Source organism: Lutra lutra, chromosome 12 (genome assembly GCF_902655055.1).
Source record: "Lutra lutra chromosome 12, mLutLut1.2, whole genome shotgun sequence".
Lineage (NCBI taxonomy): Eukaryota > Metazoa > Chordata > Mammalia > Carnivora > Mustelidae > Lutra > Lutra lutra.
This window is the reverse complement of record NC_062289.1, coordinates 77,422,145-77,429,730: the sequence shown is the minus strand read 5'-3', so window position 1 is coordinate 77,429,730 and position 7,586 is coordinate 77,422,145.

The window sequence follows — 7,586 nt, the reverse complement described above, 5'->3', positions numbered from 1 at the left end:
GCTCCCCAAATGAGTTTACTCACTCGGCAGTCTGCGGAATGAGTAGTCTGGCAGTCACCACGGGCTTGTTGTGAAGAGCAGGGACAGACTGTATTTTAGCCGTTGAGAGTGTGTTCTCCGCTGACTGGCGAGAGCTCCCTAGTCTCCTCCGGCTGGGCGCCTCTCTGGTGTGTGCGTGCCCGGGTTGGTGTCTCTCGGCGCCTGTCCCACCAGCTACTGGCGACCCACTGCCGGGTCATGGGCGCCTCGTTCCTGCATCCCGAGTCTCTGACTCAGCCTCACGTGAGCCAGAGGGGACCTGTGGGCCTCACTTCCTCTTGCCTCGGCTCGGAGGTCCTGCCGGATTGGTTTCCCAGACTAAGTCTGGGTGCCATCCCTCCTGGAATCTGATTTTCTGCCTCTCTTCAGTAAAAAATGTGGTTTTTTTTTTCTGCTAAAGTTAAGGAGAGTGAATTTCTCTTTCATATCACTGAAGGGCTTTAGGCAATAAATTGTTGCTGGGAGTAGTGAATAAGCCACAAAAGAGGGCTTTTTTCCTGAGGCAAGAAGAAAATCAGATTCTTGTTTACATTAAAGTGTGGAAACTTTAGCCCAGAGTGTGAAGTATTATTGCTCGTTTACACCAAGAACCTTGTGGCTCCTGATGATCAGATTCTGGGAACACTGAGGGCTGCTATTGCCATAGGAGAGTTTTTAATTTATGAGGAAATCGGAGACAGGAGATGCGATGGCTACTTTGGTCCTGTTAGCTCTTAATCACAACAATCAGACGTGAGGCCCTGAAACTCCCCTCAAGGAAGAGCATTTTCTGTGACGTTGCTGAATTCAGCCATCCACTTCATGTGCCTGCTAATCCCTTATAGAAGCCTGTATTGGTCTAGAAAAAGTGGACTCTTTAATAATTTTTTTTTAAAGATGTATTCATTTGCAAGAGAGAGAGGGAGCATGAGCAGCGGGAGGGGCAAAGGGAGAGGGAGAAGCAGACTCCCCGCTGAGCAGGGAGCCCGATGTGGGACTCGATCCCAGGACCCTGGATTATGATCTGAGCCGAAGGCAGACGCTTAACCCACTGAGCCGTCCAGACATCCCTAATAAATCTTTTTTGAACGGACATAATTCAATGTGTAAGTTTGCCTTCTTGCTCCCCACACCCCTCCATGTCCTTTTCACTTGGCGGAATACATTCTCCCTACCCGACACCCCCGGAAGTCTTAATTCACCCAAGCTTCAACTCTAAAATCTCTCAATACCATCTAAATCAGTTGTGCGTGAGATGGGGCACACTGCGTCGGGGCAGTATTCCTCTCTGTTTCGGAATGTGTGAAACCAGATCGGTTACCTGCTTCCAAAATCCAATGATGAGGCAGACATAAAATAGACTACCCTGTCCTAAAAGGGAGAAATCAGGAAAAACGGTTGTGAGTCCCACACAAGTTAAAACCTAACGAGGCAAATTCCATTAGATTTTAAGGCCTGGGAATAATTCTCTTTGGCCCAATGCTTTGTCCTCTGAGCCCACTGGGGTGGTGGCCATGCCTGTCATCCCTGGATGCTGGACAAGCCTCTGGAATTGAAAAGGTGGCTTCACCCTCTGAGACCGAGGAGGTGGCTCTACTCCCAGGGTCAGTCTTCCTTTGTCTTTAAGGATGACCCACGTGCCCATCTAGAAAGCTCTGTTGGCCCGTTCCCTGGACAGCCAACAAGTTTCTTTACCCGTCTCTCTCCCCCTCAGTCCAGTTGGTAGCATTTCTGCTGAGATCGTTGATGGATTCATAAGGCACACCCTTGTTCTCGCCAGAGCATAGTTTCTCTTTTTTTTTTACAGTATGGATAAGCTGAGAATATCAAATTTTCAAAATCTATTTCCTTTATTCTTAACAATTCATTTTTCAGTTTATCTCTGTCCTCCCAAATTGTACTATTAGCAGCAAGAAGTCAGGCCATGTCATCAACACTCTGCTTAGAAATCTGTTCAGCTAAGTGTTTCAGTTCCTTAAAAGTTTGTTTTACAAAACACTAGGACGCAGTTTAGCCAAATTCTCTGTCACTTTATTAGAAAAAAAACTTTTTTTAAGAGCTGCTTGTTCTTTTTAAACATTTTATTTAGGGTGCCTGGGTGGGTCGGTCATTAAGCATCTGCCTTCAGCTCAGGTCATGATCTCAGGGTCCTGGGATTGAGTCCTATGTCGGGCTCCCTGCTCAGCGGGGGTGCCTACTTCTCCCTCTGCCTTTGCCTGCTGCTCTGCCTGCTTGTGCTGTCCCTCTCTGTCAAATAGATAATTAAAGTCTTTTAAAAAATGAAGATTTGGGGGTGCCTGGGTGGCTCAGTGGGTTAAGCCTCTGCCTTCGGCTCAGGTCATGATCTCAGGGTCCTGGGATTGAGCCCCGAATTGGGCTCCCACTCTGCGGGAAGCCTGCTTCTCCCTCCTCCATTCACCCCTGCTTGTGTTCCCTCTCTCGCTGTGTCTCTGTCAAATAAATAAAATCTTAAAAGGGGGGGGCACCCGGGTGGCTCAGTCATTCAGCATCTGCCTTCCGCTGAGGTCTTGATCCCAGGGTCATGGAGTCAAGTCCCACATCGGACTCCCTGCTCACTGGGGAGTCTGCTTTTCCCTCTGCTTCTGCATCTCCCCCCTGCTTGTGCTCTGTGTCTCTCTCAAATTAATAAATCAAATATTTTAAAAAATAAAGTAAAATATCACTTAATACATAAGAAGTGACATAATTAGAAAAATCACCACTTGGTAGCTAGCACGGTAGTATTTGTCTTAGGCAAGAATTGTCTATGGATGCTAAAATTAGGTGGGGGGAAATTTATGAGGAGTATTTAATTAGTCTTAAAACATCTGCCCATGAGATACTTATTAATTACAATTGGAAAAAATAAGAACTTTACAAAACAGAAATCTGGCATTTACCACCTTAATTAAGTAATCAAAATGAAAATTGCTATTATTAACACAAATATGGAACTCTTGATACAGATCTCTGAGAAAGATACCACTTCCGAAGTATTCCATGAAAAATGCATGACCTGGGCGCCTGGGTGGCTCAGTGGGTTAAGCCGCTGCCTTCGGCTCAGGTCATGATCCCGGAGTCCTGGGATCGAGCCCCGCATCGGGCTCTCTGCTCGGCGGGGAGCCTGCTTCCTCCCCTCTCTCTGCCTGCCTCTCTGCCTGCTTGTGATCTCTCTGTCAAATAAATGAATGAAATCTTAAAAAAAGAGAAAAAAAAAATGCATGACCTGAATCTAAATCATGAGGAAACATCTAACAAACACGGGCTGAGAGTCATTCAGCATGAAAATGGCAGCACTTTTAAAAATGTCAAGGTCGGGGCGCCTGGGTGGCTCAGTGGGTTAAGCCGCTGCCTTCGGCTCAGGTCATGATCTCAGAGTCTTGGGATCGAGCCCCGCATCGGGCTCTCTGCTCGGCAGGGAGCCTGCTTCCTCCCCTCTCTCTGCCTGCCTCTCTGCCTGCTTGTGATCTCTCTGTCAAATAAATAAATAAAATCTTAAAAAAAAATAAATTAAAAAAATAAATAAATAAAAATGTCGAGGTCATGAAAGACTGAAAGACCGGTCCAGTTTAAAGGTAACTAAAGAGGGGAGCCCTGTGTGGGGACTAGAGTTTGCCTAAAATTAAAAAAAAAAAAAGTTTTTTAATTTAAAGTTAAGTAAAGATACATGAAATTGGATATTGAATCCAAATTTTGTTTCTCGGACATTATGAGGATTATTGATGGAATTTGGATAACTTCTGTGTATTTGATAATAGTACTGCGTTTAGGTTCATTTCCTCAATTTGATAATTTGCTGTGGTTAGATAGTGGAAAGACCTTCTTGGAGACCCTCTCTGCGGTGTTCAGGAGTGTAGAGGAATTATGGAATTATAGAAGCAACTCATGCTTCTACCTTTCAAGAGAAGTATATTCTTTTTATTTTTAAAGATTTTGTTAGAGAGAGAGAGAGGGAACACAGAGGAAGAGGAAGAGGGAGAAGCAGGCTCCCCTCTGAGCAGGGAGCCCAGTGCAGGGCTCCTTCCCAGGACCCTGAGATCATGATCGGAGCCGAAGGCAGAGGCTCAACTGACTGAGCCACCCAGGCATCCCGAGAAGTATGTTCTTTTACAGAGACAGCAGACATGGTAAAAATGTTAACATCTGGGGAACATAGGTAAAGTTTATTTAGGAATCTTCCCTCTTCTGTGAATTCTTTACTTCTGTGATTCTGTGATTTTTTTTTTTTACTTTGCATCAGTATCAAAACATTTCTAAATACTTAAATGAAAGAAATGAATTTAGCAAGGTCATCAGATGTCAAGTCTATGTATATAAATCAATTCTACTTCTACGTGCCAGCACAGAACTTTGCAAAATGGGATTTAATAAAATGAATCCATTTTCAAAAGTATCAAAGTACAAAATGTACAAAAAAAAAAAAAAAGCCTTGTGCTGTGGGAAGGGATCAATGTCGTGACTGTGGCTATTGATACATGAACCCACACAGGTGATAACACTGACTAGAACTTGACACTCGAACGTGAGTGTAAGTGAAACCGGAGAAATCTGAAGAAGTAGCGTGGACTGTGTTAAGGTCAATATTCTGGCTGTGATGTGCTGTAGTTTTGCAAAATGTTAACATTGGGGCAAAGTATAAGGATCTCTCTATTATTTTTTACACTACAGCTGAATTTACAGTTGACTCAATAGAAGTTTCATTTAGAACAGATCTAAGAAAGTTGTAAAAGAATGAATAAACTTATATAGAGCCAATGGAATGTTATGTACTACTACATAAACTACAGCTGATCTATGATATCCTCGTTAAAGGCCCAAATTAAGTGAAATGGAATTACGTATTATTTAGGCAGGCTTGTGTGTTTCTGTGATAAAATGAAACAGGAAAACAAGAGAATGATAACCCAAATATTCAGGATGTCGTCTGCTTCTCTGGAGGAGCAGCAAAGAGAGGCTGCGAATTATTTGTAATCTGGGTGACAGATGCATGAACATTCATGAGAAAGTACTTGTCAGTGATGTGAGATGAAAAGAGAACATAAATACAGATAATTTAGATGTGGGAGGCCACGGTTAAGGCTTGAGACGAGAACCAAACCAGGCCCTGACTTGTGCCTCCTTTAAAGGCTGAATAGCCGAACAAAAGGCTTAGGTCGATGAAGCCGAGTAGCACTGAGAAAGGGTCTGTGCTGTGTGTTGCGCGCTCGCCTACGTGACTTCCCACACGTTTGCTAGTCAGATAGAGACGATTTGGCCGGGGTCAGAAATTCTTGGCTGGTCCTTGCTGTCCTTGCACGGGCTATAGACTACACCACTGTAAGACTGAGCTGTGCTTGCATAAACTATGTCTTGAGTGGCCTTGAAGTCAGTACATCTGGCGCTAGAAGGTCTGCTATTGATGTCTAGGAAATAGATAATGGGAAAGCTTGAAGGATTTTCTGTGCTTGTCGCAAACTCTTTAGTAATTAGCTAAAAATAGACACTTTTCTTATGATTGTTTCTGTTAGCTATAAAATGCCTCACAGCCTTGAATAAAATTGGCACTATTGGACATCCTCCTTGGTGCTCCTCCTGCCCCCATCTCTTTGTCTCTTAATTTCTTTTCACCATCCTCTTACCCTCACGTTCCTGGTCGATTTGTCACGCCGGCCGCGACATTTAGATTGTTGAAATTATTGGATAAATTAAGAATATTAATGTACCACTAAATATGAAAGGTTAGATCAAATCTCTTGAGTTTCAGGACACCTGGATGGTTCATACATTAAGCGTCTACTCAGGTCACGATCCCAGGGTCCGTGGGATGGTCCTGGGATCGAGCCCCTGCTCAGCGGGGAGCCTGCTTCTCCTTCTGCCTCTGCCTGCTCCTTACCCTGCTTGTGCTCTCTCTGTCAAATAAATAAAATCTTTTTTAAAATTCTCTTTAAAAATTCTCAATTTTCTCACAAATTATACATGACCAAAATGGACCAAGCAGAAAAAGCAAGACTGAATAAATCAGTAAGAAATATGAAATTTGAGGGGTGTCTTTGGCTCAGGTCATGATCTCAGGGTCCTGGGATCCAGCCTGGCATGAGGCTCTCTGCTCAGTGGGGAGCCGGCTTCCCACCCCCTGCCTGCCTCTCTGCCTCCTTGTGATCTCTCTCTCTCTATCAAATAAATAAATAAATAAACTCTTAAAAAAAAAAAATAAGGGGCCTGGGTGGCTCAGTGGGTTAAAGGCTCTGCCTTGGCTCAGGTCATGGTCCCAGGGTCCTGGGATGGAACCCCGTATCAGGCTCTCTGGGGGCGGGGGAGCCTGCTTCCTCCTCTCTCTCTGCCTGCGTCTCTGCCTACTTGTGATCTCTGTCAAATAAATAAATAAATAAAATCTTTAAAAAAAAAAATCCGGAAATTGTAGTCAGAAATTTCCCTCAATGAAATGTAGCAAGCTTGAAGTACTGAGCAGTAAAATTTTACCAAAGATTTAAGGACTGAGGGGCGCCTGGGTGGCTCAGTGGGTTAAGCCTCTGCCTTCGGCTCAGGTCATGATCCCAGGGTCCTGGGATCAAGCCCCACATCTGGCTCCCTGCTCAGCGGGGAGTATGCTTCCTCCTCTCTCTCTGCCTGCCTCTCTGCATACTTGTGATCGCTGTCTGTCAAATAAATAAATAAAGTCTTTAAAAAAAAAAAGATTTAAGGACTGATCATCATGATGTTATACAAGCAGTATTGGAAAAATTTAAAGGGATAGATTACTCCCAAATTCATTTCCCAGCCCTCCTATAAACTTCATACCAAATCTGGATAGAGACCATAGAAAAGCAATGACTATAGGCCAGTCGAATAGATGAAAGTTTTCTGGATAAAATGGAATCCAGGCTTCTTGGCCCACACATTTGTATGCATCCGTTGAGGTGAGCTGATCTGCGGAGTTACCGATGATGGGCCTGTTTGACCTCGGTGGGGGACGCTGCTTTCCGGAGATGGCTGCGGCGAGGCGCCCGTCTTCTTCACCTCCTCTCCAGGGCGGCCCTCCCGCAGCTGCCATGGAGAGTCCAGTTCACTGGCGGTGGCGGCGGAGTGCGGTGGCCCTCCCACACGCGCACACGCGCGGACGCACACACGAAGGAGGCCACGCAGCCCCCGCTGTCGCGGCCGGAGCTCTCGCTCGGGAAGCCCCGGCGGCCGTGGGGCCGTGCGGGGTGGTGCGGCAGGAGCCTCGAGGGTCCGCGCGGAGAGACTACGTAGGTTCTGAGGCTTCGCGAAGAGAACCAGAGGCCCGCGCACCCCCGCACGCTGCGCCGGACGGTCAGACAGCGTCGCGTGCGCCCTCCGGAGGCGCGACTGCGCGGCCAGACTCTCCCGGCGCCCGCAGAAGCCGAGAGTGTCCGGGCTGCGGCGCAGGCTCAGATTTGGGGCGACGTCCAGGCCGCAGCTGCGGTCGGCACAGACCTCTGGCCTGGAAGTGGGGTCCCCCGACCTCGGCGCGGGGCGGCGAGAGCCTCCGGAGGACCGCAGGGGAGTATTCGGGAAAACGCGCAGCGCCCGGAGGCCGTCGGGGAGCACCCGCAGGCACGCGGGGAGGG